The sequence below is a fragment of the Adiantum capillus-veneris genome, chromosome 4, assembly GCF_014529385.1.
Source record: "Adiantum capillus-veneris isolate H3 chromosome 4, ASM1452938v2, whole genome shotgun sequence".
In the NCBI taxonomy this organism is placed as follows: domain Eukaryota; kingdom Viridiplantae; phylum Streptophyta; class Polypodiopsida; order Polypodiales; family Pteridaceae; genus Adiantum; species Adiantum capillus-veneris.
Genome location: NC_140934.1, coordinates 8706919 through 8716313, shown reverse-complemented (window position 1 = coordinate 8716313; position 9395 = coordinate 8706919). Strand labels below are relative to the sequence as shown.

General features: G+C 41.0%; 2 pseudogenes; one reads left to right on the top strand and one right to left on the bottom strand.

Moving 5' to 3' along the window:
• Window positions 1-244: 244 nt before the first annotated feature.
• On the bottom strand, window positions 245-7673 carry LOC147458670 (uncharacterized; annotated as a pseudogene).
• Window positions 7674-7922: 249 nt separating this feature from the next.
• LOC147458669 (uncharacterized) lies at window positions 7923-9061 on the top strand (annotated as a pseudogene).
• Window positions 9062-9395: the final 334 nt, after the last annotated feature.

The window sequence follows — 9395 nt, the reverse complement described above, 5'->3', positions numbered from 1 at the left end:
TTTGATTTCGAGCAGTTCGCACCCGTTTCGTCTACCGATGCCATGTGGACGGTTCCTCTCACGTAGAGTAATCGTGCCACAACGGCGACAGACGATGCGTATGAGTTGCTGGACATGCAAGATTTCCGTGCATTGCAAACATGCATGACTGTGCTTGAAACAAATTTTGCACAATTAAATCAGAATGTCACCACATTATCCGATTTAATTAAGTTGCATATGCGAAAGCAGGCCACAAGCCCTGCTAGTCAGCAAAATCAGGAGCACGGCTCCACACCAGGCCAAGGGCCGGCTGCCGGGCAAGGCCCTTCTCCGAGACCGCTGCACTCTCTGACCCAAAAAGAGGTGGACGATTTGTTGAAAAATACAAAGCCACCAATTTTTCAGGGAGAAGAGCGTGAGCGAAATAAGGACACCGAGAATATTTTTCTCAGTAAGTGGGATGGTATTCATGACCATAGACGTACCCCGGATGTAGCCAAGGCGCTGCAGACAAGTCTGACTTTGGACGGCAAGGCCTACAAATGGTGGATGGCTCTCAAGGAGAAGGGCATGCTACCACAGACTTGGGCAGTTTTTGAGCCTGTCTTCAGGAAGGAATTTCTACCTACCAATGAGAAGGATAGAAATTGGACCGCCTGGGACGAATGTTCTATGCGCCAGCATAAAACATTATTGGAATATATTTCCCATTATCGGGATGTGATCCTCAAGCTAGAAGGGATGGATACCTTTCAGCAGGTACGTGGGTTCATCCGTGGGTTAACTCCCGAGCTTAAGAAGCACGTTAAAACCCAGGATCCACAAACACTTGAGGACGCAATAGTGCAAGCTCACATCCATGATGATCCCGATGATCGGGCATTGCATAGTTCGCATGTGCATGGCACTACACCTGTTTCAACACATCCACAACATGTGCATCATAAAAGAAAAATTACCTCTGCTGTATCAGAAACCTCCAAAAAGCCCAAGGGGTCTAGAGGTCCTCTCTCAACGGAAGAGTTTGAGAAAGCCAAAAAACAAAAGTTGTGCTTTAAATGTTTGGGAATTGGACATAGCAAAAAGGATTGTCCCAAGGGGAAATCTGCTGCTCAAGACAAGGGGAAGGAAAAAGCAGTGCACATGGTGCAGCTTTTACCTCTTGAATCCTCTTCCCGGTTTGCTAATGTGGAAGTAACACACACCGAGGCGGTGCATGAGTGCTGGATCACGGCCTCCATGTGGCAGCAGACTTTCGGACCACATGAGTTGGTGCGTATGCATGGCTCTATCGAAGGGCACAGGGTGTGGATCTTGGTAGGCGATGGCGCGTCACACAATTTCATCAATTATAAATTGGTGAAACGACTCAAATTTCCCCAAACCCCGAGTTCCCATCGCTACAAGGTAGCAATGATTAACGGCCATGATGCTGAGATATGGGAAACTCAGGTTAAAGATGTACCTCTGGAAATTCAAGGATACCGTACCTCTTTGGATTTCCAAGTCATGAATATGAAGAGGGCGGATGTGGTTCTTAGTCGTGAATGGTTGTATAGTTTAGGATCATCACTTAGATGTAGCTATGAGCATAATAGTCTAATGTTCGAATCCCATGGTGTGCACGTGTTGTTGTTTGGGGAGAAGGATGTACCTTCCTCGCCACTTATTTGTACAGTTGAGCTTATGAAGTTCGCTTCTGATGATTCAATAGAAGAAATCTTTTTGTGTTACTCACTGTGCCATTTTATTTCCAATGTGGATGATGTTTTTAATGTTGATAATGTTTTGACTAAAACTTCCTCAACGTCGCATTCTTCTCTCTAGCTATGTCTACTAATTCAAAACAAGCAAATGTTGCTAATGAATTAAAGGAACTTTTAAGGGAATTCAAGGATGTGTTCCCAGATGATTTACCACCAGGACTACCGCTGACACGTTCTGTGCAACATGGCATAGACATGGTTGCAGGCAGTAAGCCAGTGAGTAAACCGCCTTACAGAATGAGTCATTCTGAGGCTACTGAGGTGGAACGTCAGCTTGCTGACTATCTCAGTAGAGGGTTTATTCAACCAAGTTCTTCACCACGGGCCTCTCCCATTCTCTTGGTGAAGAAAAAGGACGGTAGTATGCGCATGTGCGTAGATTACCGTGGATTAAATGCGGTTACTGTTAAGAACAAGTATCCATTGCCACGAGTGGATGAGCTGTTTGATAAGCTCACCCACGCTCGTATATTTTCAAAGATTGATTTAAGATCTGGGTATCATCAAGTACGCATCAGGCTTGCGGATATACCCAAAACAGCATTCCGAACAAGGTTTGGACATTATGAGTTTTTGGTGATGCCCTTTGGGTTAACCAATGCTCTAGCTACGTTCATGACACTCATGGATAGTGTCTTGAGACCATACTTGGAAAATTTTGTTATCGTATTCCTCGATGACATTCTTGTATATAGTGCATCTGAGGAAGAGCACTTAGTACATTTGAAACAAGTGTTTCATTTGTTACGCCAAAATCAGTTATATGCCAAGGAATCCAAATGTGATTTCCTCAAGGAGGAAATTCATTACTTGGGGTATGTTATTTTACGCAAAAAAATTTGCAGAAGATTTTTCTACACTTTCCTCTGCTGCCTCGCATCAAACATTTCTTTGAGTGTAAGTATATGGCCTCCCTAACATCATGGCATGAGGAGAATAAATCTTCAAATGGTATGTTGCGGATTCCTGCATATTGCACGGCCTGTAAGCATATAGACGACACATGGCCAAATTTTTCTAGCGAAGCTCAAAATTTGCACCTTGTCCTAGCTATGGATGGCGTAAATTCATTTGGTCACTGGTCAACATCTCATAGTGCATGGCCAGTTGTCATCGTCAACTACAACATTCCCCTATGGTTGACTACCAAGAAGGGGCACCTGTTTCTAAGCTTGATTGTGTCGGGGCCGTATAAAGTGAAGAATATGGATATGTATCTTCGTCCACTATTGAAAGAGCTACAACAATTGTGGATTTTCATAGAAGTGGTGGATATGAGCCAACACATAGGTCGACGCAATGCTTTGATCAGAGGCATTCTAATGTGGACCATGCATGACTATCCCGGACTAGCAGAATTCTCAAGTGATTATACTCAAACTCAAACACTATAAACCTTTTTTTTTTCTCAAGCTTATCTATTTTCATGTGTATACATGCAAGGCTTCAAACAAGTGGATACAGAGCATGTGTCACATGTGGACCTAGACTTAATGCATGTCGGGCGCCCTCACTGAAGAAGAAAATCTATGAAGGTCATCAAGTGCATCTTCTAGGGAATCATGAGCCACCGAGGATGTCTTCTCGAGCATGAGTAGAGCAAAAGGAGATGTGTGATGATGGTTTTCCCCAAGGGATGAAGGGACTCTCTCTAAGGTACGAGTTACCATATTGGCCCACACTCATGATCAATCACTTGCAAACCATAGATGACGAGCTAGCGCATATCTGGGATTATCATTTGCAATCTCGGTGTTGAGAAAAGAATGACGGAAGATCTAGAGGCTAAAATCAATTGATTTTTCATGCTTCACAATCCAATGATGCAAAAGTGGATTTCACAATACGAGGATGCAAAGCAAGAGCGACAAAGGGCACTAATTGAGTGGAGACGGGGAAGAAAACCACCGATGCATTATGTGGCGAGTCTTGAGAGCCTACCAACATTCATGAGCTTAAGATGGTTGCACAACCAATTGAAAAACACACAACAGTGCAGCGAACAAGTGATTGAGGAGGAGTGGGCATACTCTCGGGGTTGCAAGACCAAGGTAAGTTTTCAATGTACAAATCATGGCTTTTTAGATGGTTGTAGTATAAGTCATACACGGAAGCATGGTGTAAAGGACGACATTTTAGGGTTGAACGGATCGACAAAAAATGTTTTACACAAGATTCTGGAATCATGGAAAAATTTGAACAATCTAGTCGATGACGGTCTCGACAAGTGGAACCAACAAAAGGAGGTAGCCAAAGCATGAGTAGAGGCAGGGAGCTTGCGCCACTTGGGGAGTGGTGGGTGAGCATCATTTGAGGCATATTTTGTAAGTGTTTTTGCATTGCCCTTTAGGTTTGGTAGTTATAAATAATTGTACTTTTAAATTCTAACATAACATATTCTTTGTATGTTTTGAACAGTGGTCCTATTTTACTTTACTCTCTTACATTTGTTGTATTTCAATGATAAGCTAAAAAATAGATTGTTTCGTAATTGTATGTTTATACATACAAGTCTTATTGTTTTTTTTTTGGCAAAATTCGACAGATACACTGCTTGGATGCGATGAGACGTCTAATTGGACGATGGAAATCTAGCCATAGCTAGATAGCACTAGTTTTCTTTTGGCATAGCATGTATAATAAGATGACGTGTATACATCATTTTTGTAATCATTGGTCAACAACGTATTTTCTTAATAATGACAAGGATGCTATAACTATTATATTTTGGTTAAAGCTTAACAATCAAGTGAGTTCACCTATGACGTGTATAATTTTGTCATTGTATTACTTTGATTGAAATACTTTTGTCAGCTTTGCATCTTTATTCTGGAAACAATGCTCAATATGGTTGATGGGTGGCGGGGCATTCATTGCCCTCCCACCCAATTCTTTGTGAATGCTCTGTCACCCATTTTTTTATATTCTCAGGCGTCGCTATAGGTGTCTTTGTATAAAGTTCTGCAACGTCGCTAAATTGGAAATTGTATGCGTCGCTATATGCATCGCTATGAGCATCACTATTTAGAGACGTATATAGCGATGCATATAGCAACGTTTTTGTTGGGACACTTTTAGAGATGCAGGGGGGTTAAAAACCCATTGTATTTTTGTCGCTACAGCCGTCACAAGTGCACATAACCTCTTGTAGTGTTCTCTTTACAAAATAACCTAGGTACCTTATATACTAAGGCTACCATAGGTTAAACCAAAATAGAGTTAAATGGGTCAGATGGATATACTTACAATCTGGAAGTGCCATTGGACCCTGGCTTCTGCAACTAGAATAACTACTCATTACAAATGATGTTTTTAACCATAATCCACATCATTTCATAACTTTCAAAAAATAAGACTTTGGTATGAAAATTGAGTTATGTCGTGTTGTTGACCCATGGATCAACAAGCCCTCAAACCCAACTGTAATACAAAACAACACCCCACCTTCCATATTTTGATAGAAGTTATTATTTTTTTCTTTCAAGACCTATGGATAACCTTTTAGCCTTCTTAAACCGTCATATGGATGCAATTAAAATGTCTTGACCTGCAACAATCCTAACCTCACTTGAAAGGTCATACTTCTCATATGAAGTTGCTCGCTTGTGGCCAATTACTAACATTTCGACATCATGAGGAACTTTTCCTAGGTTCATCCTAGTCATAGAGGTTCTACGAAGACTCTTGTTTGGAAAATTACCACCTACCCCTAGAACGCTCACAAGTGAATTTCACCAAACCACTAAGCACCTTCACTAAAACTCGTTTTCTAATGTACCAAGTCTGTATACACAAGCAAAACAACCAATCACGAGTCAATTCAGTACGTACCATGTACTGCAAGAAGACTTACAAGACCTACTTGATTTTTCGGACTACTAATCAACTGCAAAAACACATGCAATAGGTTCTTGTCACCTTCTACAATTGAAGGCATGTGACACATCACATGATCAAAGGTAGCTAGCACATCACTATCACAAACTGTAGCTGGAGGATGAAAGTTCTCTGGTTGGTAATGAATCAAGTCTACTTTATAGTTTTTACTCGAGCACTCCGAGAAGCTACAAAACAGAAGAGCATAAAACCTAATGAGATAATAGACAAAATATACACAACTTTTTTTTAAAAATGGAGGGGCAGTCTTTCACAAGAACCCACCACACAAAAGGGCCAAGCTCTTCAGCACCCCTAGCAAACACAACTCGTTCCAGCTTGTATAGCTCCAGCCCACCTCTCACGCAAAACTGTAACATGCAAAAAAAGGCAAACCTAGACTGACAACCACGACTATTCTGAATACTGAAGTCGATGTCGTGCAAGATCTCTTCTTCCAATGTGAAACCAAGAACTGATGATTTCTTTTGCTCTTTGCATACTCCACAAGGTACCCATCTTCACATTGCTGAAATCACTGCATTCTACGTCGATTTGGAAATTTTGTATCAAATGAACTTTGCTTACGCCCGTAGCTGCTACTCTCAATTCTTGCTCCTTCTTATAATCATCCACCCAAAACAACAAAGCATGCCCATGAGTGTGTCAGATGGAAACAATGATCTATTCTGCTTGCACATAACAACATAGAATTGTGTCAACATGTCATTCAACTAACGAAGATCTAACTTCTCAAGCACGACCTGACATTCCAAGCCACAAATATTTCTCCAGTTGACAAACTTCTTTCGAGTCCAATTATCCTTTTTCTTGGTGCTACTTTCCTCAAATCTGACTAGCTCTTTGACACCCCCCCCCCCCCTCCCAGTAACAAGAAAACCAAAAAAATTCTACCACCAGCACGTAGAGAATGCTCCTTTTTGCTGATACTTCTCTCATCTAAAACACATGTACGTTGGCTGCCATAACCTTTTGTAAACGAATCAAAAGAGAACTATGGATGTAAGTTTTTCAAATAAAACCTACGTAAGACTACACAAGAACTATAGGTACAATGTCAAGAAAGTGGCATAACTGCTAAACCCTATTTTACTATGGTAGAGAGCTCTTGCAATTCCAAAGTCCCTTGAATTCATTCCTCAAAGCTAAAGACAACATAATTACATCTGCGCAATACCTAATTGCTAGCAACAACAATAGAATGAAAAGCATCTCATAATAGAAAGAAATACAACCTACAAAAAGAAAACCAAATCAATGGATAATCATACCTATTCTACTATGGTGGTGAGCTCATGCGATTCCAAAGTCCCTTGAATTCATTCATCAAAGCTAAGGACAACATAATTACATCTGTGCAACACCTAATTGCTAGCAACAACACTAGAATGAAAAGCATCTCATAATAGAAAGAAATACAACCTACAAAAGGAAATACAGAAAGAAAGCCAAATCAATGGAGAACCATACCTCCAAAAATTACATCCAAGCTTCCTACAAAAAGGGCAGTAGATCATGTTGTAGAAATTGGCGCAGAATCTCCTCCACAAAGGAGGTTAGAGCCTCCTCCACAAAGGGCGTTGGGAGGTCTTGAGTCTCATGCAAAAATCACACCACAAGCTCTTGTAGAAAACGCATCACAAGTCCATGTGCAACCTTCTACAGATCCATTTTTGCCAACATCAATGGGCAGTAGACAAAACGATGGCACTTCATCATTTGCTATCTAACTAAGAGAGCTGAGCTCAGCCTTGCACACTCTTTTGTGCATGCCTTGTCCTTCACCTCTGCTTCTCGATTCACTCGCACATCTTGTTAGTTGAGGTCGATGCTTTTCCAAAGGCAAACCTAATCGCTTAGTTCATATTTGGCCCCCCTCGCCATGGACCATTGACGGCCGGGAAATGACCTATTGTGTCCTTTCCCCGTAATGCATGCAACCTTGTGGCGACCGCGGGGTTAGACCACGTGTTCTTTCCTTGTAATGCATGCGACCTCGTGGTGAGTGGCATCTAGCTCTACCCTCATCATTACTATATTTCTTGGACATATGCTCTGGGCTGGTAGTAGTTACACCTCATTTGCTGCATGTTGTGTGTAGCATATTATTGGTGGCAGTGACATGGTGACTGTTGATGACAAATTAGCTGTAATTTATGTCAATTTTCTTTACATTATGTCCGATCCCTCAAATTAGTGCTTAATCTTGACATTAATGAAGCTATTTATGCTCTTAATTTCTTAATATGGCGTTCTTGAAGCATATTATTTTGACCCCCCAATACCCTCATTGGTGATAATCTCGAGCAATTGTCGTCAAGGTACCTTATCGGTTTGGAGCAGCAAATCCATAACAGCTTAGGACACATCCATGCCAAGAAGGCAAGCAAGCTTCGTCCCCCCTCTGATCTCTGCTGCACCACATGAGCTGCACAAAAAACATGTTAAATATTACATGACATGGACACCCCCCTCCATGTCATTAGCTTGATGTTTGTGACAATGTGTAATAATTAGTTCTTTTTGCCTTCATGCTGAGAAGACGGTTTTGCGTGTTTGCTTGGTTATGGCAGGAGGATCTCTTTCTTGGGCAACTTCAGGAAATCAAAGAGAAGGTATTTTACATCTTTAATTTTTCTAGTCAAGCTTTTGAGCCAATGCATGTAGTGCTTTCATTGTGTAGTATGTGGTAGTTCACCTAGGCTTTGTGGTGTCCTTATAGTTAGTGCTTTGTGTGCCAGACATTTAAGATCCTGACCAAGGGTTTGTAGGGTATGTTTTCTGTTAGTTAGCCGTCACAGTCCTAGATAAGCATTCCAAAAGATGTCAGCACTGCGCTCACTATTTTTTTTTGAGTTTCACTTAGCATAAAATGAACAAGCATAGTTTTAAGCTTTTCATATGTAGCTGGTCTATGAAATGTTTTCAACCGACTGACCATGTTACGAGAAGAGGGATTTATTTGTGTTTTTGTGGAACAGATAGCGGCAATGCGCCAGAGGGAAGTGATGCGAGTTCAAATGTGCTGAAGAAAGTGGCAAAATTTGCATCTTCTAAGCTAATTGGCGTAGAGCATGATAGACATCCTTACGTCAAAGCCCCTCAAACACATGCATCTCTATCTGTACAACGGTAAATTCTTTTCTTTATTCTGAAGGATGAACCTTTTTGGATATCAAGGCTAATAAGGATCAATTTTCCTTGTAATCAATGTTGATCAAAGTTGTCCTGATGTCTTGACATGGCATGTAAGTTTTCTTATGAATTTGCTTAGGGCCTTGGATATATGATGGGCCAAGATGAGTAGTATTCAGACAGCTGATTAAGGTGGCATAACCGTGGCCAAGCGCTGGAGAATGACAGAAGACTTACCAGCATGCTATGATGAGTATAACTAGAGCAGAAAACAAGAATAGTCAAAGTGACAACAATATATGTTACATCCCTTTTGTTGCTTACATGTTATTATATTGGAACAATGTGCTTCGACAATGTGCAGGGCATGAGGCGTAAGGATCGGAAATATGCAACCTCTAGAACTTTCTATTTTTCTAGAAACTAAATTAACACGTCCAAAAAGGTAACATGGAGTGGCCGGCAATCCATGTTTACTTCTAGTACAAGACAACAGCCCATGATTACCTATTTTGTGGAAGACTTTTGAAATTCTCATTTGGCAACCCAAGAGCTTTATCTTGTAACCTGTTAAAATTGCCATTAATGTTCTCAGTGTTTGAAATGGGTGTTTGC